This window comes from Talpa occidentalis, unplaced genomic scaffold (genome assembly GCF_014898055.3).
Source record: "Talpa occidentalis isolate TD23 unplaced genomic scaffold, MPIMG_talOcc4v2.1 talOcc4.5, whole genome shotgun sequence".
In the NCBI taxonomy this organism is placed as follows: domain Eukaryota; kingdom Metazoa; phylum Chordata; class Mammalia; order Eulipotyphla; family Talpidae; genus Talpa; species Talpa occidentalis.
Window position 1 is genome coordinate 43,925,238 of NW_023604861.1, and position 26,793 is coordinate 43,952,030.

The window sequence follows — 26,793 nt, forward strand, 5'->3', positions numbered from 1 at the left end:
AGCCTTGACTGGAATTGATTTCAAGACTTTCTATATAGAGAGAGTTGCAGCTTTAGAAATAATGCTTCTTTCATGTATAAAGCTTAAGGAGTGAAAATGCCCTGGTCAAATATTTCTAGTTCTGCCTTTTAATCTGGTTTTGTTTGATGGCAGTATTCCATATAGAATTAATGAAAAATTACAAGTTTCCCCTGTTATCCAAAAGTAGAACTTCCCTAGTTAGTGTGATTTGGTATGTTATCTTTTGATATGGGAATACTGTTACCATTAATGGAATGATCTTTTACTGTTTCCAGACCCCCAAAATAACCTATCAAATCATACCAAGTAGGAATACTACTTTCAGATAGCAAAAGTACTATCTTTTTCCTACGAATTCATTCTATGAGACCAACACTATCCTAATAACAAAACCAGAAAAAGAAATCACAAAAAAAGAAAATCACAGACCAATAACTAAACAAAATATTAGCAAACCAAGTACAGCAACATACTGAAATGCAAATACCTCATGATCAAGTGGGATTTAGCCCAGAAATTCAAAGTTGGTATAAAATTAAAAATCATTTAATGTAATGTACTATATCAACAAAGGACAATTAAACTCCCCTTTATGATAAAAAATACCTGGGCATAGAATCTGAATGGACATTTCTCCAAAGAAGACATACAAATAGCCAATAAGCACATGAAAAGAAGCACAACATCATTATACAATAGGGAAAATCAAATCCAAGCCAAATAAGGAAGAATCTCCTAGAAAGAAGGCAGAGCAGAAAGTATCAGGTAATCTGTCTTCCCACCTAGACAACAATTGTATTGACAGAATCCAGATCCTGTTGAAGGCTTACAACTTCCAAGCAAATACTGATCTAGTACAGCTGTTAATTTCAGTCAAATTTAACAATAATCACACACCTTATTTTTTAAAGATTTTATTTATTTTTGCTGGAAGAACTGGGGTGTAGGACAGAGGTGCAGGTGGTATAGGCGGGTTTGTTCACCAACAGGGATTGAACTCAAGCCCTTGCCGTGGGCCCTCTTAGTGATAGTGCTAAGACTTAACCCCTTCGCCAACCAGGGAGGTCCCTTAGCACATATTTAAAAATAACGACTCTAAAGGTACCAAAAGAACTAAGATAAGATGTGGAAAAAGTCAAGAAAACAATATGTGAACAAAGTGAAACAATCACATAGAAACCTAAAATTAAACCATAAAGAAGTTCTGGAACTTAAAAGTGCAGTAACTGAAATGAAAAATTTACTGGAGAGATTTAAAGGAAGACTTATGTAGCAGAATAAAGAGTTAGCAAACCTGAAAATGGGGAAAATGGAAATACAGTCTGAGGGGGTCAAAAAAAATTGAAGAAAAGTGAACAGTCTAAGGCACATGTGGGACACTATCAACAGGACCAACATTTGGATCATGGGAGTCCCAGAAGGAAAAGAGAAAAAGGAATTGAAAGACTATTTGAAGGAAGTGTCTAAAATATTCCCATATTTGATAAATATGAACATTCCAATAATTCAACACTCTAAATAAAATGAGCTCAAAGAGACTCACATGGGACATATTATAATAAAAAATTCAGATGACAAAGAGAATATTGATAACAGTAAGCAAGAAAGGAATCATCATGTACAAGAACTCAAAAGATCTTGAACAGACTTCTCATCAGAAACTTTGTCTGTCGATATAGTATAGAGAGGAATGCAGATCACCTCTCTTCATATCTCAGGTGTGCTGACAGTTAAGATCACTCTTAGCCAAAGTAAAACATTATAAAGTAATGAAAGCCTTGACTGGAATTGTTAAAACTTTCTATGTAGAAGAAATTCAGCTTTGGAAATACTGCAATATTTCCAGTGCAGCAATATAAAGCGCTAAAAGAAAAAACTGTGAGCCAAGAATACTGTATCTGGCAAAACTGTCCCTTCAAAAGTGAGGGAGAATCAAAATATTCCCAGATAAAACAATGAGGGAGTTCATGACCACTAGTCCTACTCTGGAAGATACACTGAAGTATATCAAGATATTCTGCTGGTTGAACTGAAAAGACATAGTTATTTGACAATTATTCAAATCTATATGGAGAGATAAAGATCTTAATAAAAGTAAATACATGGACAATTATAAAAGCTACTATTATTGCAATAACACTTTGTGATTGCACTTTTTCCTACATATTTAAAACGTTAATTCATTTAAACAAAAAAAATTATTGGGGCCTCCTTGGTGGCACAGGGGTTAAAGTCTCAGTGCTATCAAGCTACAGACAGCCACTGCAGCATGAGTCTCATCCCCTGCCAGGGAGCTGACCCACATGGCACAGCAAACCTCTCCTGTCTTGCCTGCTGCTCCCCTCAGCAGTGTACTTCAGTCAGTCTACTTGTTCTCTTCCCCACTCTGTCTCTGGTGACTCCTCTCACCCATGCACCTCTGGCCTACATCCCAGTTCTTGTATGCATAAGTAAACAAAATAAATCTTTAAATAAAAAAAATATTAGTGCACAAGATAGTATTACTGTTACTTTGGTTTGTGACTCTAAATCTTGTTTTCTATATAATTTAAGAGACTAATGCATTAAGAGAATTCATGGCTTGACCACACAATATATAACAATATAATTCTGTGAAATCAACAACCATAAAGAGTTGGGATGGTGCTGTAGTGGAGCAGAGTTCTTGGTATATTATTGAAGTTAAATTGATACAAATTGAAATTAGCGTGTTAAAACTTAAGGATTTTGAATGTAATCGGCCATGGTAACCACAAAGAAAACAGAATACACAAAAAAGGAAATGAGAATGGAATTTAAAGATTTCACTATAAAAAAATTAACTACATACAAAGGAAGACAGTAATGCAAGAAATAAGGGACAAAAAAGCTATAAGGCATTTAGGAAAAAAATACACAATAACTGAGAAGTTCCTCCTCATCAGTTATTACTTTAAAAGCAAATGGATTAAGCTCTCCAATCAAAAGATTGAGATCAGTAGAATGGATAAAAACATGTTATAAACCATAAACAAGTGGAAAGTGAAAGGAAGGAAAAAGATATTCCATGCAAACTGGAGCCAAAAGAGAGTTGGTTTAACAATATTATCATCAGACAAAACAAATCAAAAGTGCTTACAAGACACAGAGAATGACATTATACCTTAATAAAAGGCTCAAAAGGGTAAGAAAATGTAACAATGATAAATAATTACACACTTTAATGACAGGCCATTAAAACATATGAAGCATAATCAACAGAATGAAAGGGAGAAATACATAGTTCTACAATAATAGTTGTAGACTTCAATACTTCTTCACAAAAATGGGTAGAACAATCATACAGAAGTAAGGAAATAAAGAACTTGAACAATAAAAAATAATACCTAATAGACATAAAATAGAATTCTGCTGAACAAAAATAAATTAATTCTTCTCAAGTACACATGGGACAGTTTTCAGGATAGACCATGTGTTAGCCCAACAACAGTCTAATAGATTTTATTTTATTTTTATTTATTTATTTATTTATTTATTAAGATTTATTTGTTTATTTATTTATACAACCACTGGGTACAGTCAGAAGTGCGGGAGGGTGAGAGAATTCACCAGAGCCAGAGCAGGGAGCAGAGCAGGCAGAAGGACCGAAGTACACTGCTGAGGGGAGCAGCGGGCGGCAGGAGAGGTCTGCGCGCCATGCGGGACCCTCCTCCGGTGGCTGGGGAGCAGCCAGGGATCGAACTGGCGCTGCAGAGGATGCGGGCAGCTTCGCAACCCAGCACTCAACCGCTGCGCATCCGGGGAGGCCCAGTCTAATAGATTTTAAAAGATAAATGTCATAGGTCTCCTTAGTGGCCTAAGGGTTAAGTCTCAGTGCTATCACCTTTGAAGCCTTAGTTTGATCCCAGGCCAGGGAGCTAACCCACATATGGTATAGCAGACCTCTCCTGTCTCACCCACTGCTGCCCTCAGCAGTGTATTTCAGTAGATCCACATGCTCTGCTCCCCACTCTGTCTCTGGTGAATCCTCTCACCAATGCACCTCTGGCCTATACCCCAGTTCTTCAATGCAAAAATAAATAAATAAACATTTTAAAAAAGACAAATGTCATAAAAGCATCTTTGAACACAGCTATATGAAGTTAGAAATGACTCAACAATTCCAGTTATATGCCCAAAATAAATGAAAGTTGGGATTCCAACAGATATTCCTACACCCATTATTCACAATAGCCTAAAGGTGGAAGCAACCCAGATGTCTATTGTCAGATGAAAGAAAAACCAAATGTGATGAATACATACAATGGAATTATTATTCAGTCTTTCAAAAGGAAGGAAATTTTGATAAATTTGATAAACTTGATAAACTTTATAAAATTTGATAAACTTCCAATGAGTCCTGAGGACACATGCTAAGTGATATAAGCCAGTCACAAATACAAACACTATGATTTCAATTATATGAGGTATTCAGAGTAGTTAAAATATAGATATATCTGCATAATACATAAGAGCGATTGCTAAGGGGCTGAGGAGAGGGGGAAATAGGGAGTTATCTGGTTCTATAAGACAAAAAGAATTACAGGGATGGATGAGTGTGATGGTTGCATAGCACTGTGAATGTGTTTAATATGACTGACTTGTACACGTAAAAATGGTTAAAATGGTAAATTTCAGATTATGTGCATTTTACCACAATTAAAAAATACAAATCAGATACCACTTCACACACAACAAGACAGAATCAAAAAGAGCAAATAAAAAAAAAGAAAAGAAAGTATACAGTGGTTGCCAGGGGCTGAAGGAGAAATGGGAAGTTATTGTTTAATTAGGACAGCATTTCAGTTTTGCAAGATGAGAAGAGTTCTGGAGTGGTTGCCCAACAGTGTGAGTGAATGTACCTAACACTATTGATCAGTATAATGAAAGTGGTTAAGACGGAAAATCTTGTTATGTGAATTTCACCACAATTTTAAAAATACAAACACATGTTGGTGAGAAAGTCAAGAAACTGGAACCTTCATACATTGCTGGTGGGAAAGTAAAATGGAAGTTATTTCAGAAAACAGTCTGACGGTCCCTTCAAAAGGTTAAATGCAATTACCACGTGATTCAGCAAAGCCACACCTAGTATATTCACAAGAGAAATATAAAATTATGTGCACATAAAAACATGTATATAAATGTTCACAGTAGTTGCCAAAAAAAGTATAAGCAAATTCAATGTCCACCAACCAATAAATGAATAACTATAATGTGGCATATACATGCAATGAAATACTGATACATGCTACAGCATTAAACCTTAAAAAGTTACGTTGAATGATTGATTTGAGTTATGTCGAGTGAATAGTAGTAATGTTAATGACTGTACACAAGTAATATCATAAGAGTACAATCTTTCAAAAAAGCTTTTACTATAAGACAGACATACATTCCTCAGAAATACCAAATGATTTATTCATAGCAGCCATATCATAATGCACCTCAATAAACTGTTAATTCAATCAATAATTTTTAAGAGCATGCTCAGAGGTGGCAAGCACTGGTTTTTGGGTTGAATTTCATACTACCTATGCCTTGTTTTGCCTACACAGGGAGGTTTTTTTTGTTGTTGTTTTTAAAAAATATTTATTTATTTATGCATACAAGAACTGGGATGCAGGTCACAGGTGTGGGGTGTGAGAGGATTCACCAGAGACAGAGCGGGGAACAGAACAGGCAGACTGACTGAAACACACTGCTGAGGGGGGCAGCAGGCAAGATAGGAGAGGTCTGCTGCGCCATGTGGGCAGCTCCCTGGCCAGACAGGGCTCGAACTCATGCTGCAGTGGCTGCCGATAGCTTCACGGTGCTGCGCTTAACCACTGCGCCACCAGGGAAGCCCTAGATGGGGAGTTTTTTAAAAACTGAATTCATTTTCAATATTTAAGAATTGAGAGTTTTCACTTAAAATTTTCAAATTTCTAGATTCTCTTGGTAAAGGTTTGCTGAAATTGGGCCACATTCTTTTGTGGATCCCATAGCAGAACCTATGGAACAAGTCTCTATCCAAACCAAAGAGGCCCTCTTTACCTGCAGGCCCCTAGAGGCATAAGCACTGCAACACAACATCTGCAGGGTCACAGATTGGAGATACAAAGAGAAAGAGGTTCCAGCTCTCAAACATGTGGAGCTTACAGACTTGCTGATGATGAAAATTGCCTGCCATATTAAATAGGTGGGGTCACTTGTTTATCACCCAGATTCATTGAACACAGTGCAAAAGAACAAGATCAAAGAAGTTATCTGATTTATTGAAGGCAAACTATATTAGCCAGAATAACCAATCTATGCTTTATTATAAAAGTATAGATTGCTCTCTTCGAAATATCTTTATAAACTGAGTCTAACAGTGAAAAGTAAAGATGAATCAGGAAAATTAAGTAGTGTTCCTGTCCACCATGCTTTGGTAAATTAAGGAATAATAAAAGGAGTTGAATAGACAGCACAATTTCAACTTCTTTTTATACTAGGAAAAAAGGAGGTGGCTCCCTAATAAAATGATATAAAGCTTGTTATCTATTAACAGTAGCTTATCAACCAATTATCTACTATTTATTTAAACATGGAGCTTCTTTAGAGTGTTAGGAGGCTCTCTTTTCACAGAAAACACAGTGGATAAATTCATCAATCCCAAGGTGAGCAAGACTGAGGATCATTCCTAGGACTCATGCCAGAAGACTGTGTGCTTAATCTGTCCTTGGACCGGTCTGGCCCTATTAATCAAAGCAACTGGTTTTCTGGGAAAATAACATGTTTTCATGATCCGAATAACAGATATTAAAGGGAAACTATGATGGCATAGGGATAAAAGAAGGCAAATACTATGATATATTTCACAGTATCTTCTAACTTTTCATTGTTACATGAAAATCAGTAGATCAAGGTCTTCACTGCCCTTCAGAAATTGTACCTGGTTAAACAGATTAAACTAAGCTGTGTTTACAAAACTAAGGTGAAGTAACTTCAGTATTGACACCGATACCAAATCTGTTTGTATATAAGTTCAACATGACTGATGTACATAACCTTTATAAAGCTGTGTTATTGAGAAGGCAATATAAATAAATTCTTTCAGTATACATTGAGTTTTCTATTTCTTAAGAAATAAAACATGAAAGTAGATACCAAATTTAAGAAATGTACACTAGGCCTCTATATTTACAACAATCAGGATTTTAAAAAAGAAAGGAAGGAAGTGGGCCCCCTGGGCCCACTCCAGTGCCTGGCACACAGAAGGAGTTATGCAAGAAATGCCAGCGTTTTTAACTGAAATTGACCATGTAACTATTAATGAAACAGTTTTCCAAGCATTTTTAATATTTTTCAAATTTAAGTTGCAATATCTAAAACTAAAATAATCTTCAAGGTTGCATTTACTCTTATGTTTTCTAGTAATCAGTCTTTATAAAAGCTACTTGGATTCCTAGGTTTTTCTTTTGTGGGAAAATAAGAGATACTTAAGTCCATGTCTGTATTTTTATATCCTCAGTGGTTATTACCATGTCTGGAATAGAGGAAGAATTGAACAAGTATTTTAGAACAGAGAGTCTAGCTTTCATATCAGTTAATCTATTTGTCTGCTCTGGATCTAGTTAAAATAATGATTGAAAAAACATTTAGTAAGCAGTAAATTAACTAACTCATATAGTCTGCTTAAGAAGAAGCAATCTCAACAACCTTGAAATGCATCCTGTTCTTCCAGTTCTGGTTGGCAAATATAATTGTTTAACTCTTGATTTTGAGATCAAGCTTGATTTTCTTTACAATTTCTAATTCTAAAAAAGGGAGTGATGAAATGACCATCCGGAATCTACATATTCAACAGAGTATGTAAACTCTACTCTCTCCTTGGTTGATTGTCAAAGTTGCCCTAAATTGGCAAAAGACCTTTAGTCTCACTTTTGCCAAACAATATGACATCAAATACTTTGCTGTCTAATTCTTACTCCTCTGCCCCTAGCAGAAAAATGAAAGCAAAAACAGCAAACAATCAATCACTACCAACATCATTTAAAAAAAACACTGTAATTCACGACTGACACAATCAACAAGTAAGGTTAGTTAGTTATAGAACATTCCACCCTATAATAGCAGAATATATACCCTATTCAAGTGCACAAAAAGCATTTTCAGATAATATCAAGGACCATAAAATAAACCTTAATAAGTTAAAAGAAATGAAGTCATGTTATCCCCCACCATAAAGCAACAAGAAGACAACAGGAAAATCTCCAAAACACTTGGAAACTAAACAACATACTTCTAAATAATCCACAGGTCAAGAGGAAGTCTAAAGGGAAATTTTAAAAACACATTCAACTGCATGCAAATGCAAATGCAACGTATCAAAATTGTTGGTTACAGTTAAATACCTGAGAGAAACAGCACAAAGTGCATATCTAAGAAGAAACTGCTCCCATCAAAAATCTAAGCATCCACATCAAGAAGCTAGAAAAAGAGCAAAATAATCCCAAAGCAAACAGAAGAAATTAAATAATAAAGGTAATATCAGATATTAAAAAAAAAACTGAAAACAGGAAAATCAGTGAAATCAACAGCTGGTTCATAAGAGCATTGGTAAAATTTACAAACTTCTATTAAGATTGATAAAGAAAAATAGAAGATACAATATTAGGAGTGAAATAAGATATCATTTACAGATCCTGCAGACAATAAAAGGATAATGAGGAAATACTCTGAACACCTCTACACATAAATATTTGAGAACTTAGACAAAATGGACCACCTTTTAAAAACACACAAACTACCACAACTCACAAAATATGAAATAGATACTTCTGCAACCCTAAATCATTAAGGAAACTGAATTTGCAATTTCAAAACTCCCAGAAATGAAATCTCCAGGCCCCACTGGTCTCAATGAAGAATTCTACCAAATGTTTAAGTAAGAATTAACATAAACTCCACACTATCTCTAAGAGGAAGTGAAAGAGGAGGGAATGCTTTTCTAGTCATTTTATGAAGCTATTAATACCCTGATATCAAACCCAGATAACTACAGACCAATATTCCTATGAATACAGACAAAAGAATGCCTAACGGAATAGAATTCAGTAACATATAAAAAGAATATACATATGATCAAACATATGAATATACATTTGGGCTTATTCCAAGGACTAAAGATATTCAATATTTCAAAATTAACGATATAATCCATCATATTAACCAGGTAAAGAAAAAGCAGTTCGTATCAACTGATACCAAAAAAACTGATAAAAGTTCCCCAAAAAAACAAACAGGAATAGACAAAAACTTCCTCAACTTGAGAGAGAGAAGCTACCAATAACCTACAGCTCACATTATATTCAGCAGTAAAAGATGGGATGGCTTCCTCCCAACATCAGGAACAAGAGGCAAGAATATTTGCTTTTGCCACTTTAATGCAACAAACACTGTTAGAAGTTCTAGCAAGTAAAATAAAGGAAGAAATGAAAATTAAAGGCATACAAATAGGAAAAGAAAAAAATTAAACCACCTGTATTTGGAGATGACATAATTGTCTACGTAGAAAACCCCAGGAAATCTACCCCAAATCTCCTAGGACCAATGAGAGAAAAGGCAACAGAGAAAAGACAATGGCATTTCAATATACCAGGAATGGATGGTTGGACACAAATCAAAATCATAATACCTTTCACCATCACTCAAAAAATGAAATAAATATAAATTTAACAAAGCATGTATAGAAATTTGATGCTCAAAACTATACAATGCCATTGAAAGAAATGGAGAATACACTGTATATACTAATTGGAAAGCTGAACACAGCTATGATCCAATGGCCCCTCAAATTCCAGCAAGACCTTTTTATAGATACAAGTATTATTCTAAAATTTATATAGAAAGGTAAAGGAGCTAGCAAGGCTAAAATGTTTGAAAAGAAAAAGAATAAATTAGCAGTCAGAGAACACATATACAGAAAACCACATGTACAAAAAAGGACTCATCTTCAAATAAATAATCTTAATGAAATAAGCCAATCCCAAACATACTGTACAATTCCAATTTTATAACATTTTGAAACGACAAAATTATATGGAGAACAAATCAGTGATTGCCAGAGGTAAAGGTAGGAGTGGTGGGAAGAAGAGAACAAGGGGTGACTATAAGCGGAAATGTGAGGGATCCTTGGGGTGATGGAAATGTTCTGTATCTTGACAATATCAATGTCAGTGTCTTGGTTGTGATGTTGCACCTTATCATGTAAATATCACTGTGCTCTATCATGCATGCAAATCTACAATTATCTCAAAATACAGTTTCATCTAAAAATTGTTGAACAGAATTTTGAACTTTTCAAAAATATAATTACATATTATCTTTACTCTTCCAACTCTTGCCTCTTCTGCATCAGATGTTGACTTCTGTCAACATTCCTCCTAATGAAAACAATCTATACATCATGCTATGCCTGCCACACAACCAGTCACCAAGATTTGAGTATGCTTCCAAACTAGAAGTTCAAAATTATTTTACAGCCACTTTTTCCTGAATATGCAAATCTCACAACTGATGTATACAGGTTGGGTAGCAGAGTCTAGGACTAATGCAGGAAATCTAATTCCAGTATCAACAAGCATGTATGACCCCTCGTAGGTCATTATCAGCCCCTATACCACTATACCACTACACCTCTATACCCTATATCACTCCTTTTAAAACTATTCCCCTAACTCTTGTGACAGTCCCACCGTTACCTGCATCTCACTATGGGAAAGTAGGATATACGGTCACCGTAAGACAATCCATGAGCACATCAGTGACATACAGCCTCCCCAGTGAAGACTCGAGATCCACCTTCCAAATGGAAAGAGCAGGAACAGTCGGATCTGCCCTGCGGGTTCTGAGATGTGTGTCACCGCTTTACCCTGAACCTTCGCCTCTTGCTAAATGGCAGCATTGAACACAAGAGGCAGCCAGAAGCCATACTTTCCAAGTGCCTTTGTGTTCAGATGCATAATAGCTGTTTCCTTGGGAGTCTGAAAGCATCCAGGTTTCCTAGTGAGCAGTTAGTGAGTGGATCCTGACACAACTCTGAACTCCTCACTTTTCGGAGGAGAAAACTGGTATCCTCCGAATGGGGTAACATCTTTCCAACTACAATCCCTAAGAAATGTGCTTTAAGGTAATTCTTTATGAATCCTGCAGTGATGAGTTTCTGCAAGGAAAAGAAAGGATCAATACCAGGCCCACGTGTAGTAACTGCTGATTGCATGGTCCTGTTTTCCTGAAAACACAGAAAAGGACATTCTTCTATTTGGAAGAAATAGTAACACAAACATATGCTTTACAGAGTTTTGTTTTGTTAAAAAAAAAATCCTCTCTCAATAGTGACTAAAGTGCTTCCCCAGGTCTTGTCAGTTGAGCTGGATGTACACACAGGGAGGGCTCTGTCTCAACTTAGTGTGACAAGAGCTCAGCATACCTCCTGCAGAACCAGTTTACCCCAAACTGATCTGCCCAGATACTATCCTCATCTCCAAAGAAAAGTGATTCAATTCACACAAAGTATTCTTAAAAATCTCCAAGCTGAGGAAAACAGATGCACTGAGTAAGTAGAGAGCAAGACTTGATTTCTGCAGGCAACTCCAGGAAACCCTAGAAAACAGCACAAGCCCAGTGAAGATAGTCATTTCCTTCTTCCTTTAGCAATTACTGATCCCAGCAGGAAAGAAAAATGAAAGACATCAGTAATATCTAGCCACAAAAATTAAAGAAGAATATAGACTCCTATGATAGGAAATTAAAAATATAATCATCTACTTAAACAATTCAAATTCAGTAGTTCTCATGGAGTGTAATAAGCCACAATGCTTTAGAATAAGGGTTGCATGGGGTTTGGTTTAATTAATCTCAGCAGGCTTAAGAACAGTCCCCAGTAAGTCAACATGATAACCTTCCTCGCAATGTGCTATCATGAAAACGTAAGTAACCAACACAGACACATTTAGGCAATGGCAGTAGTAGTAGATGATTTGGTGAAGCCACCTGTAAGCATTAATCTGGTAATGCAATACCATTTTGTGCTTCTGTATATATTTTAAAAGTTTATGGGTAAGCACCCACTCCATAAGTAACTTGGAGGCCCCAGAAATAAATAGTAGAAAGACAGAGAGTTCTTACTTCCTTCTAACATGATTAACTGTATCAGAAGGAAGGCATACAGCATTCTCTGAGCTAGTGTGAGTGGAGCCATAAGAAGCACCTATGGTCTGCAGGCAGGAATAGCAGCAGGAGAGGAGAGCAAGGCTGATGGAACTCACGCGCTCTCACCTCTCCTGGCTCCCACTTTTGTGGAAGGAGGAAATTCAAGCCAGAAAGAAAAATCTCAAGATTAACCTTCACCACGCTGTTCCCACCCAATAAAGATCTACGGAGAGAAGATGAGAATAGAAAGGGGGAGTGAGAAGGTAAGCATCCCCTAAGTTACCGTTCAGACTAGACATTCTCTGTGTGCCCCACTTCGACCAGACCACAACTGGTCTGGTCTTTACATCTCAAAGAACATCATCATTATCCATGACCCAGTGTAACTTATGGAATCACGAGACACTTTGCAAGAATACAGCATTTCAAAAGCTGAGTCTGGAGGTGATATCTGCCTCCAAATGGCCCAATACTGAGCTCCACTGTTTCCAATGATGCTAAGCACTGAAGGGAGCAGCTAGAAATGTGCATAAAAACCAAAAAGTCAGCTGATTGCAGAGCTGCAAGTTTCAGTCTTCTTACTCATACCCTGTCATGACTTGTCACTGAAAAACTAAATGTCCAGAAGAAGCTGCCACTTTCCTTATGCAGAATTCTACTGTTTGATTTACTTAGTGAGCCCAGGAGTCTAACACTCAACTTGGATGGCATCTCATTCATCCCACGTTGCACTGGTACAACAAAGCATGTCATTTTGCTCCTTCACGTACCAGCACACATCCCCAAACAGATCATAGTCAAGAACTGGAGCTGGAAGCAAAGTACTCAATCCTTTCTAAAAAGCATAGGATGCCATAGTTCGGAGTGGCCTACAGACACAGAGAGATGGTCTAATGCCAGAGCTGAACCTGACTTGGTGAAACAAGCACGCTCTTCAGTAAGATGAGCCCAGCAATCCACTCTGGGGAGTTCAGATTTGTTTTAGAAAAGACAAAGGTAGAAAAAGCATAGAAAGCAGGTCTGACAGATCTTAAAATATACCATTTGAAAGAACAGCACATTTCCTAGTGTATTTTGTATTATTTTAAATCACAAATTTTAAATTAATATGTATTTTAAATTTTCTCTTTTTAAATATATAACCCTTTTGAAGGTAACTGAAGTCATAGGTATTAATATACCCCCTCCTTCTTTATTGTTTCAAATGAGGGTTTGGGGGATGTTATTTCAGAAGGATCCCTGGAACAAGTAAGCAGGGGCAATTCCTTTGAAGGCCTGTATTTCTAAAGCTTATTCAGTCTGTGGGTAAGACAAGTGATAATGGTGAGACCACACAATGGAGACCAGTCTTTACCATAATACTGAGCTACTTTTGTGCTGGCTATACAAGTTTCTCTGGTGGCAGATTTTCATTTAGTAACTGGGCAGCAGAACAAATGTAGTGAATCAATTATTTCCATTTGTACTACACATTTAAATGTACTAGGGTGAAACTGACACGAAGCATCAGTTATGTGCATACATTGCACAGCAAAACAAAACCAAGAACATAATCTAACTTTTCCAAATTATTGACTTGAGATATGAATTCACTTACTTCCTCTTCTTTTAATGAGTTTGGTCATACTACTAGAACTGATTCTGCACTAAAAAAAAGTAGAAACTCATGGAACTTATACCAGATCACAGATTTCATTCTGAGGGTACTAAATTTTGGGTTACTTACTCAAATCTCCTGAACACACTGGATTTTTAACAACTTGTTGAGATACTTTAGAATAATAATTGGTACATGTGTTTTGATTTAATTAATCTCATCAGGTTTCAAAGAGGATCCATGAAGTCAACATGAAAATGTTCTTCAGATGGTTTATTAATAAAAGTTGAATAATTATGTTATCAAAGAGACAAGTATAGAGAAGGCTGCAGTTACAAATCAAAACTAAAATAAATACATTATACATTTTACATTTATACAGGAAACTACGTACAAAGCATGAAAATATATACAGTAAGAAAAAAGGGAAAGAAAATAGATTGTTTGGTGCAAAGGAGGTGCTCACCAATATTTGTTGAATTAATAAAACAAAGAACGAAGGTTGAATGAATATGTGTGTCAGGACAAAGTTGGCAAAAAGATTCTACTTCTTTCAAGCAATGGTTAGAAACACAATTTACAAGAGTGACATTCAGATTCTAGAAGACAGAGCAGGTGCCAAAGAGAGAAAAATCTATGGATATTTGCAATGTGCTTAAAACTGGTATTTATGGGGCCTCCCTGGTGGCACAAGGGGTTAAGCACTGCACTATGAAGCAGTCCGCAGCCTCTGCAGCACCAGTTCAATCCCTGGCCAGGGAGCAACCCACATGGTGCAGCAAACCTTTCCAGACTCGCCTACTGCTCCCCTCAGCAGTGTATTTCAGTCAACCTGCCTGTTCTGTTCCCCACTCTGTCTCTGGTGAGTCCTCTCACCCCCAGCATCTCTGGCTTGTACCTCAGCTCTTGTATGCATAAATAAATAAATCTTTAAAAAAAAAAAGTGGTAACTGAAAATAAACAAGGGCACATTTTAAAAAAACCTGGTATTTAGGTATCAATGATAGAGTACAGGTACAGAACCCAATAGGACCCAATTCCCAATCTCATTTCCTAACTTTAAAATCTGATTAAGTTCCAAAAATTCAAGTTTTCCTATATAGAGGTGGCAAAACGGTGCTGGGTGCTGGAGAGGCTGGCCTGGCCGAAGCTGTGTGCTGCACAATATCCCTGTGGGGAGGGTGCTCCAAGATTCAGGTATGAAGATTCACAACATGGGGGCTATTTTATCTCCCCCAACTCTCAGGAAAAAAAAGATGGGACGGCCAGGAGTTTTCCAAACTGACATACATTCAACATTCAACAAATATTCACAAAACCATCATAGCCTCCTCCAGCAGGCATCACTAAGCACTTACTGTCAATATATGCCAGGCCTCTTCTGAGCACATCCCAAGGGTCAACTCATTTCTTCCTCAATAAGGTCTATCACAGTGGTTCCCAACCTTTACCAAAGCCAAGGTCACATCCAAAACCAACCACAATATTTGGGGGTGAGAATAGGCATCAATTTTTTATTTTTACCAGGGAGAGCAGTAACACAGTCCCTCCCGCCTCCCACTACCACAAATTATACAGTCGGATTCTCTCACTTTGGGGAAATCACAGGGGTCAGCATACCAGGAGTGCAGTGAGTAAGCCTTGCCCTAGGAAAAAACACCTTCACGATCACAGAAGCTCCCCACACACATCACTTTTTTTAGGACACACACACTCCCCACCCTTGCAGGTGTGGTAATGTTTGAAACACTGACCTAAGAGATGGTACTGTTATTAATATTATCTTCATTTTTCTGATAAGGCAAGTGAGACACAGAGGGGTTACTGCCTTCCCAAGTAACCCAGCTGGCAAGCAGAAGAACTGGGATCTGAACACAGCTTATCTGACTACCGCTAAACTAAGAAATGATGTCAGAGAGAAGTGGTACAGAAAGAAAATATATTACTAGTATGCAATGAGAAATGAAGCAGGGTGGGCAAAAGAAGTTGTGAGGACAAATATTGGCTGCCAACTTGAGGGAAAGCACATACAATACAACCAGGTAAGGGCCTCCCGGGTGGCACAGCGGTTGAGCGCTGGGTTGCAAAGCTGCCCGCAGGCTCTGCGGCGCCAGTTCGATCCCCGGCTGCTCCCCGGCCACCGGAGGAGGGTCCCACATGGCACACAGACCTCTCCTGCCGCCCGTTTCTCCCCTCAGCAGTGTACTTGGGTCCTTCTGCCTCTCTGCTCCCTGCTCTGACTCTGGTGAATTCTCTCATCCTCCCGCGCTTCTGACTGTGCCCAGTGCTTGTATAAATAAATAAATAAATAAATAAATAAATAGATAGATAGATAGATAGATAGATAGATAGATAGATAGATAGATAAATCTTTTTAAAAAACAAATAAATAAATAAATGAAATACAACCAGGTAAGAATACAGTCAAGGTTCCTTGAAAAGAACCTTTTCATTTAGCCATGAAAAATAACTTTTAGGACCTCTGTAAAGTGCATGTTTAGACCAATGGTTCTCAAACTTTTGCATGCATGAAAGTCATCTGGGAATCTTGCAGGTTACCACCAAACCAGCAGTACCATTCCATGAAAATCATCTGGAAGTTTTGTTCAAAACAGACTGCTGAACCCTACCACTAGAATTCATAATTCAGGTCTGGGGGGGGATTGCCCTAGCCCTAGTTTTGCTTTCTTAACAACTCCCCAGTGATGCTGCTGCAGACCCACTCTCTAGGCACACCTTAACAGTCAACAGGTGATAAGCTGTGTGAGCTGATGCAGAACTGACCTAGGGTCACCAATCAGTCACTCTATCTATACCTTCACCAAGCTGAAGTCTGTGTCTTCACCTCTGCTTAGTTTGTCCCAAAGGCTGGAAGGCCTCCCTGTAGCTGCTCCTTACCCAACCTGCTCCTGTTACCATTGAGCCCAGGCTGTACGTTAACTCCTCCTCCAGGAAGCCTTCCTGGATTGGAGGCCTCTCATATACTCCCTCTGCAGAAGCTGATCACTGCACCAATCTGTTTGTACTCTACCTCTCCCACATGACAAGTGTGTGACCTTTCAGGGAAAGGGGCTGTTTCTGATGAGTCTTACCATCTTCAGCATCTAGCATTACATTGCACAAAAAAATGGTGCATAATAGATGTGCACCTGTGGGCACTCCATGCTCCAAATGAGTAGAAATGTAGCACATTTCTGCAGTAGAGGCTGGTTTTTTGTTTGTTTGTTTTTTGAGCCAGAGTTCCAACACACAAACTGGGAAGAGGATAGGTTTCAAATTACACATGCTAGATGTTTTAGGAATCAAGACTTGTCTATCTCTTAAGACTTATCTTTCTCCATATATATCATACATAGTGGCTATATATTAAGATCTGCCCTCAGAAGCTTGTTTAATGTGACTGAATTGTCATTTATATTCAAGTACAAAATTGATCACTTTTCCTATTATATAAAACAATAATTCCTATGAAAGGTTGTGATCAAAGTCCAAATACCAGGAACACATCTCATTCCAGGCCTCATGGCCCCTGTGCTGGAAGTAAAAAAAACCCTGGGCTTGCCTGCCCTAGACAGGGAGCAAAGATCCCAGCTGTCCAATTTCCTGCAGGCTGTCTCCTTCCACCCACTTTCCACTCTGGTCATTTCAGACCTGTGTTCTATTTTTCTCCAGGGAAAGCTTGCTAATCTTTGAAAACAAACTCTATCTTAGAGTTAACTGGACTGAGGGAAAGACTGGCCCCTCCCACTCTCAGATTAGCCATTCAGAGTCCTCTAGCCATTCAGGAGCTCCCAGTCCTGTGGCTGAACCCAGAGGGTGAGAATGATTGGGGGGGGGGGGGGAGAGAGAGAGATTCCAGCCCAGATCTAGCAGGCTAAAGAGGAAGATACTTTGAGTCAGGCACACAGTCTGTGAAATTACAACGCTGAACTCTCAATTTCTTCCACAATGACACAGAGAAGTCCTGCTACAGGCAAACAGGAAGAGGTTATTTCTGACCAAGAATGCAGGTTCTTTAAGGTTCTGGTGACATGAGCTATGTCCAAGACATTTGAACATTACGCTCACAGGACAGGTCATTACCTGTGTCCAGCAATATTGACATCCTAACCGCAGCAAATTGCTACAATCATGTAAAAGAAATATATACCATTCTTTCCATTCCTGACATTGCCACAGCTCACGGCTCCAGGGGTTCTCTCAGGAACATCAGAAAGTGCCATCCACACCCAAAATGAGACAGAGGGGTGGTCCTGAAACTTCTGTGAGCCCTCCTGCTCACCATGCTCTAGCTTCTCCTCTCTGTCCTTTTGAGCTTCAACAAGCAGGAACCATCTAGTTTGTAAAACGCTCCTTGGACACGTGGCTGCCTCAGGGAGTGACAGTTACAGAGAAGACATGCGGAAATATATCTGTGGATCTCCTGAGCCAGGCAGCCCTGGATTCAAATCTCAATCTTGCCAATTACTATGGCACTTTGCCACTCCCCTGCACTTTCACTGCTTGAACTGTGAAAGGGGAACAGTAAAATTTACATTTGCTTTTCAGTTATAACACTCTTCATCTGAATCACAGAATTCAATGTTTTGAGATGCTTCCTAAATTCTCCCAAAGATGGCATTATAGCCACCCATCTCATACTAGATGCATCAGAGAAGTCATTACACACAATTTATACCTCAGGGGATTAAGGTTTAATTCTGTTAAGAAAGGCTGACAGGGAATAGGCTTAGCATCAGAGTAAACAATACCCTCCAAGTTCCCTGAGGGTTCCTGGAGAAAGGGATTAACTAGACAGGAAGAAGCAGAGCTGGGAATGAGGAGGGCAGGTGGAGTCCTAAGTCCAAGAGGAGGGGGTGGGTAAGGCAGAGGCCTACACAGAAACAGACACTAACTTGACAAGCTTTCCCCCTAAACTACTATTTTATTTCTGGCACAGAAAGAAAATCATGTCATCATTTTGTACTAATGTATTTTCCTCTGCAAAAGAAAAATATAATTAAATATTCTAGATACTGATTTTCAAATTGCCATATACGAGTTGCCTCTAGAAAGCAATGCACATTTACTGTTCTTTCCTTGTGCTTTTGAAATAACAAAAATATTTCCTTCTAAAACATCTGATTTCATACTTCTGTGATTTTAATAATCCTATCTATGCCATTACATGTCTCAAAAGCAAACATTTTTTAAATGTTTAGTTTTCCGACAAAAGAGAAAGCTTTGGAAAGCCACTGACAATTTCCATTCTAAATGAATCTTTCAATGTCTCCAGCGCAGGAAAGGATGGACTGTTGCCTGGCTTTGAGCAGAAAGCAGAGAGGTCAACCCACCGAGCTGTAGTGCCAGCTTCAAGAGCCCTGGGCCAGGGTTCAGGGGCCTGGGATCTAAGGCCTCCTCTACTGCCCTACTCTTACCCTTTGGGGATGTCATTTTATTCCTCTGGGCTAGTTTCCTCATCTCTGGAACGTAAGGTCCCTTCCCCTTATTAAGGTATCAAACTTGACCAACATTCTGCTTTGGTGTCCACACAGGTAGAAATGCTGGATTCCCACTTTCAGAAAAGTAAAAACAAGGAAACATTCGAACAAAGCTTTAGGGTTATATAATGAAACAAGACTCATGACTATCGGGGACCCTAAAGGTCTGACCAGCTAAAGAGAAATTGAACTCTCAATGCACAAGAGGATGGTTGGTAATGCTTATTTTTTTAAATGAAGCCTTCTTCTGGCCTTCCTATAGCTAAACAGGCCAGTGCATTCTCTTCAAGAAAGCAGGCTGAAGTGAGCACGCACTGACAGTCAGCTCAAGCAGTGTCTCCAGGCTTCCTAAGTGCCAGAGGTCATCAGCTGTTTTACATGAACTTTTCTGCAGGTACAGAACGCAAACCCTCAACTTGTATAAACCGCAGACTAAATAAAATGTGCAAATAACGACCTCATTTCCAAAGCAGAATCCAAGCCAATGTCTGAGTTCAAAAGGTCATTAGGCATGGAAGCTAAAAAAGCTGGTGAGAAGAGGGGCTCCACCATGACACGGCCATGAGAAACTGGACCTGTACCTCAACTTCTCTGAGCCTCCTTTTTCTCATCTGTAAAATGGATACAGCAACGGCACCCACATTACAGGGATGTGAGCACTAACGAGTCATTATGTAGAGCCCTTACAAGAGTGCTTGGCACCTACTTAGTGTTCAATAAATGCTGCCTTATCAATTCATACAATATCAGTATTAAGGTTATTCAAGAATTGTGTATATGCTACTACAAAAACAAGCAGGAACAGGAGTAGTTAGGAAGGTTCTGAAATACAGAACCTTCCTGGGGAGACACAATTGCAAGCAGTATCCTCCTAACACTTTCAGACATTCTGAAATAAAAATGTCCAAAAGGTAATGGAGGATTGGTTGAAAAAGAGGAAAAGGTACCAGGGGATGGTGATGGCGTATGAAAGATCACAGCCAAAGGAATGGAAATAAGGTGTGCTGTGAAGGCATGTACAGGCTGCAACTGGAAAAAGCACTTGTCAGGGAGAAGTAGGTAAAAGGGAAGAAAGCACAATGTGGGAGAAACTGGGGAAAGAACAGACACCCACACAAGCATAGGAGCACAAATAAAAAAGGAGAGCATGCAGCTGGGTGGGAGGAAGATGGCAAATTTGGGGGGACAAAGGAGGAAGATAAAAATTAAAATACTGAATAATAAGGAACAGCCACACAGAACTCTAAAGATGGGGAGGGGCAGAGGACAAGGTTCAGCAGCACATGGAAGGGTGCATAATTAGCAGGCACCCAGAGAACAATGCAGAGAGGGATTTTGGGAGGTGGGGGAGGGGTGCATAAAGAGAAAAGAAGCATGTTAGGGAAGGTGGGGAAGTACAAGGGAGTGAAATTTCTGTTAGCAAAGGAGAGCAAAGAACTGAAAGAGCTGGAGGGGTTAATAGGAAAGAAAACACCAAACAACACGGAACATGAAGTGAACCGCAGAGAATAACTTGGAAGGGAGTGCAGATGATAAATGAAGGTGGACAGTCAGTAACAAGTGCTAAATAAATTAAAATTATTGCTCTGTTTTTCAAAATTATTATCTTAATCTGGGAAGCAACTGCCGGAGAAGATTTTGTTGGTTTGTTTTTTCTCAGTTGGGAGGGAGGGAGCTTTGCCCGGGCTCTGTAACTCGGCGCAGTCAGATGGGTGGCCCGCCAGCACAGGTCACCTGAGTTCCCCGGGACGTCGGCGGCAGCGCTGGCTTCAGCCTCCCCGGGGCTAGCGTGTCAATTACCCCACCTAGTCCAAAGAAATGGAACCAACCCAACTGTAGCAACATTCCTCCAATCAGACACGGCAGACACCAGGTGCCAGCCTTTCCAGCCAAAGCAGTCCCAGTTGGGACCTGGGGAGAAACTTGCTTTTGAAGCTGCATTCGCCAACCACATCCCCTCGCGGTCTCCCGGGTGGCCGCCGGGGCAGGAGCCGGCCGCGCGGGTCCCGGCGCCTGAGGGAGCAGCGCCTGCAAGCGCCGCACCAGGCTCCCCGAACCTTTGTCCGCGCTCCCGCCGCCACCTCGCAGGCGGGGCCCGGCGAGTCGGCGGCGCGGGGTAAAGTTTCAGGGTAATCCCTGGACGGGCAGCGTCCGCGACGGCCTTTGCCAGGAGCGCCGCCCGCATGCCCTCCCCGGGGGCAGCGCAGCTCCGGCCAGCCGGCGCGCGGGGAGCCAGCGCCTCGGAAAACCAACAGGTGGGCAGCCCCGAAAGCGCCAATGATTGCACAGAAGTGAGCCCGGCATCCTCAAGCTACCAAAGCTGGAGCTCGGCGCTCACTCCCCTCCCACGGTTCCCAGCTCCGCGCCCGGGATCACCGCGCCGCACCCCGCGCGCGCCCCGCAGAGCTGCTGGCCCCGGGCGCAACCTCACCTCGCGCGGCTCCCACTTCAGAGGCGCCTCCAAAATCAGCGCATCCAAGAGGTCCCCACCACCCAGCGCGGGGCCGGGTCCCGCGCAGCTCTGAGCACGCTTGATTCTCCGAGGTGCCTCAGCTCCGGTGAGCGGCCGCAGGGTAAGCCGCGCCAGGAGCAGCCGCCAGAGAGGGCGCGCGGCACAATCCGCGCCCGCGCCGCGGCCGCCCGGCTCCCCTAGGCCACGCCCCCACCCGGCCCCGGCCACGCCCCCACCCGGCCCCGGCCACGCCCCCATCCCGGTGCTCCAAACACCCCCCCAGGCCACGCCCCCGGCCCGCGCTCCCCAGACCACTAGACCCAAACCCCGCTACCTGCGCTCCAGCAACCATTCCCCAAACCCACCCCCATCCCCGCCCGGATAGCCCCTCCCGACCCTGGCCCCGCGACGCTCGCCCCCCTCCCTCGCCCGCTCACCTCTCCTCAGCTACACGACCCGCACCTCCTCACCCCCACCTACCCTCAGCTGCCCCATACACCGACCTCAGCCCGGCACCCCCTGAACGCTGCTCTCCCCTCGCGATCAACCCGTACCCCAGCTTTGCTGGAGGCGGGAAGAACGGCCGCGTCGCCTGGGCAACCGGCCCCCACTGCCTCCTCGCCCCACCTGTGCCTGGGAGAGGCGTTCACCCCTGGGGAAGGCATCATGGCTGTCTTTAAATGGCAAAAGAAACAGGAGGCCAGGGGTTTTTTAGCCTGCTAGTTTTCTCCAGGGCCGAGGACAAGTTTTAGGTGGACTGTTTCAGGGAATCCAATCAAAGAAATAGCAGCTTTCCTACTGGCTCAAGGTCTAATCATTAATTCACATTAAAACCACAGAAGCGAAGCGCAAACTCTTCAGCTTTAAAATCTGGGCCTCAAACATTCCGTGATTGTTTCCTGATAGGCAACTAATGGAATTCATAAAATAAACATAATAAACATGTATTCTTTCTAAAAGTGTCTTTTTTAGATGGTTGATTTGAGTGGTTAGGTACCAGCACTATTACAACCAAAGATGAATGAAGACCATTATTTTTATTTTATTTTTTATAACAAAACCTGTAAAACTTTTTTTTAATTTTATATATTTTTACATCTTTTTCATTTTTGCACAACGTATGCATTTTCATCTTGGTTATAGTCCCCATACAATTCCCACTCCCCCTTATTTTGATCCTACTCCCTTCTCCCCCCCACCCCTAATTGTGTTTCTGGTTCATAGTTGCTTGTTGATTTTGATTTTTACTTTATTATAATTAGTCTTTTCTTGGTCCCTTATTTAGGTTTTCTAAATTCCTGCTATGAGTGAGACCATCCCTTATTTTTCTTTTTCTTTCTGGTTTATTTCGCTAAGCATAATCCCAGTTCTATCCATGTTGCTGCAAATTGTGTATAAAAGTACTAAACTAGGGCCTCCCTGGTGGCGCAAGGGGTTAAGCGCCACACTATGAAGCAGTCCGCAGCCTCTGTAGCCTCTGTAGCACAAGTTTGATCCCTGCCAGGCCAGGGAGCAACCCACATGGTGCAGCAGATCTCTCCCGTCTTGCCTGCTGCTCCCCTCAGCAGTGTGTTTCGGTCAGTCAGCCTGTTCTGTTCACCACTCTGTCTATGGTGAATCCTCTTACCCCCAGCATCTCTGGCCTGTACCCCAGCTCTTGTGTGATAAATAAATAAAAATCTTTAAAAAAATTAATTAAAAAAAGTACTAAACTATCCAGTGAAAAGTCAAAATATATATTTTTATATGAAATAAATACTTTATATATACTTTTTATTTTTTATTTTTTAAAATTTTTTTATAGAGGCATGTTTTATTTATTTATTTATGTTTGTTTGTTTTGTTTATACATGCACTGAGTACAGTCAGAAGCGCGGGAGGGTGAGAGAATTCACCAGAGCCAGAGCGGGGAGCAGAGCAGGCAGAAGGACCGAAGTACACTGCTGAGGGGAGCAGCGGGCGGCAGGAGAGGTCTGCGTGCCATGTGGGACCCTCCTCTGGTGGCCAGGGAGCAGCCGGGGATCGAACCGGCGCCACGGAGGCCGCGGGCAGTTTCACAACCCAGCGCTCAACCACTGCGCCACCAGGGAGGCCCTATATATACTTTTTAAATAGTGAAAAAGCTCTTCTGTGTGATACGCCGATAGTGGATGTATGTCATTTGCATTTGCCAAAACCCAGAGAATATACAAGAGAAAGAGTAAACTCTCATGCACTCTTTCATCATATTATTGATCAAGATTGATTCATCAATTATAACAGTGTACTACACAAATATATGATGTCAATAACAGGAGAGGGGCCTCCCTGGTGGTGCAAGGGGTTAAATCTCAGCACTATGAAGCTATCCACAGCCACTGAAGCACTAGTAGATCCCTTGCCAGGGAGCTAAACCACATGGCACAGCAGACCTCTCCTGTCTCACCCTCTGCTCCCCTCAGCAGTATATTTCAGTTGATCTGCCTGTTCTGTCCCCTATTCTGTCTCTGGTGAATCCTCTCACCCCCTGCGCCTCTGGCCTGGACCCCAGTTCTTATATGCATAAACAAATAAATCTTAAAAAAAAAAAAACAGGGGAAACTTGTGTATAAGGGAGTATATAGGAACTCTTCTTTCCACTTGATTTTCTTTCTATTCTTTGCACCTATTGAAATTCCTCAATTTTTTTTTACAATGAGCCTGTATTTTTAAGGCAGATATAAATCCTATAAACATATATTTAATATTTCTAGTTTATATAACTTGAACAAAACTGCATGAAGCTTTCATAAATGTTAAAGAGTTTTAACAAAATATCAAATGCTAAATTGAGAGCTTTTGTTATCTCTTTAGATTTAGCACAAATCTAAGGAGAGATTTTTGATTTTTCTTTTAAAATAAACTGTGCCTTAAAGAATCATTTCTGCCGGCTTGAGAACCACTATTAATATTTACATGCAGCACTTTATCTAGTGAAGAATACACTATTAAAAAAAAATACATGTTGGGCCTCCCTGGTGGCGCAGCGGTTGAGCGCTGGGTTGCGAAGCTGCCCGCGGCCTATGCGGCGCCGGTTCGATCCCCTGCTGCTCCCCGGCCACCGGAGGAGGGTCCCACATGGCGCCCAGACCTCTCCTGCTGCCCGCTGCTCCCCTCAGCAGTGCATTTCGGTCCTTCTGCCTGCTCTGCTCCCTGCTCTGGCTCTGGTGAATTCTCTCACCCTCCCACGCTTCTGACTATACCCAGTGTATGTATAAACAAAACAAACAAACAAATAAATAAATAAATAAAACATGCCTCTATTAAAAAAAATTAAAAAAAAAAAAATACATGTTCTCAGGGAAATAGACCTAGCCAGCAGGTGAACAAATTTATTAGAGTTGTTAACATTCTACTTTCCTGATACAAGTCACCCTGGGAAAGCCCTTTACCTTTTATGGTTTTAGTTTCTTCAATGGGGAACCAGCGGTACCTCCCTCTCTGTATTGCTCACAAAACACAAAATTTTAGAACATCTAAGAGTCCAGGTATCATCTTAATACATATAAGGTACTTGATAATTTCCTGTATTTAAAAAGTGCATTTTCAGACTTTTAGTGAGAATCTTGAGCCCCTGATATAAAGGATATTTCTGATTTTATATTATTAACTTGTTAAGGGAAGACAGATGGTTCAAGAGAAAAATGTCATTGATTTGACATTGATATTCTAAAACCTAGCACCATCTCTAGCTATACACCATCAAATGGATAAGTCATAGAATTTCTTTGATCTCACTTTCTCTTCTGTCAAGTGAGAGATTCAGATAAGCAACCTCTACATTTCCTTCAGCTTCCATGATTCCATGGGAAATCACAGTGTGATTTCTGAATAAAAAGACTTCAGTCATCCGAGTGGCTGTTCACTCTGCCTATCTGTCTACCGTCACTTACCACCCTACAAACAAATCTGACACCTGCATACTGCCCTTCCCTACAAAGGGGGATCTCCAAACATTTCGTGAAACTTTTTTCCATCTGTGATCTGCTGTTCCCCAATTTGGACTAGCAACTTAAACTTTTTCAGATGGCCAATCCAAAGCTTTCACCAAAAATGCATCAGACCACCCTTAGCACTTTCCGGAGGCTAGCATCCAGCAATAGAAATGACCTCTGTCACTAAGTCTAAGGTATACTTTTCTTTCACATAATGACATCTCTGCAATTAACTAACATATTTCCAATAATATTTACTGAGCACTTAATATACTATGTCCTTTACATTATCTTCTTGAAACCTCAAAGCAACTCTTGAGACCCTATTATTCTCATTTTATAGATGGGGGGAAACAAAGTTCAGAGCAGTTGAATGAATTGTCTAAGAGCACACAGTCAGTGATTGCACCAGGGCAATCACTGGTTTCATGCTCCTGCTTCAGACACTGAAAAACGCAGTATTGTGAGTTCCTTCAAGACTCTGGAGAAGCATTGTTATACTCAGTCTGTCATAAGTCCCCACTTCCTCAGGGATTTCTCAGAAAGGATAAGAGAGGAATGTGTTATAAACCAACATTTGTGCCTCACAAATTCATATGTGGAGTCCAAACCCCCAATAAGGTGGTATTAGAAATGTACATTTAGTTAGTCATGATGATGGAGTCTCATGATGGAATCTGTATTCTTTAAAAAAAAAAAAAGATTTTATTTATTTATGCATACAAGAACTGGGGTACAGGCCAGAAGCGTGGGGAGTGAGAGGATTCACCAGAGACAGAGTGGGGAACAGAACAGACAGATTGACAGAAGTGCACTGCTGAGGGGAGCAGCGGGCGAGTCAGGAGAGGTCTGCTGCGCCATGTGGGTTACTCCCTGGCCAGCCGGGGATCGAACTCGTGCTGCAGTGACTGCGGCCAGCTTCGTAGGTTGCGTCTTAACCCCCTGCACCACTAGGGAGGCCCTGGAATTAGTATTCTTATAGGAAGAGGAAGAGGGACCAAAGTGCACTCACGCTCTTTCCTTCTCTCTTTTTACCATGTGAGAACATAGCAAGAAGGTGGCCATCGACCAAGAAGAGGGTCCTCAGCAGAAACT

At 40.7% G+C, this 26,793-nt stretch overlaps 1 protein-coding gene across 3 annotated transcripts in view; it reads right to left on the bottom strand.

Moving 5' to 3' along the window:
• Positions 1-26,793, bottom strand: part of SPATA13 (spermatogenesis associated 13) — a 278,943-nt gene that overhangs the window by 112,221 nt on the left and 139,929 nt on the right. Inside the window, exon 1 of one of the 3 annotated variants that reach the window (XM_054701839.1) lies at positions 21,725-21,886. The exons of the other annotated variants lie outside the window; for them this stretch is intronic. The gene's annotated coding sequence lies outside the window, so the exon portion shown is untranslated. Of the gene's footprint in view, positions 1-21,724; positions 21,887-26,793 lie in introns of those variants that run through there. 3 annotated transcript variants of the gene reach the window in all.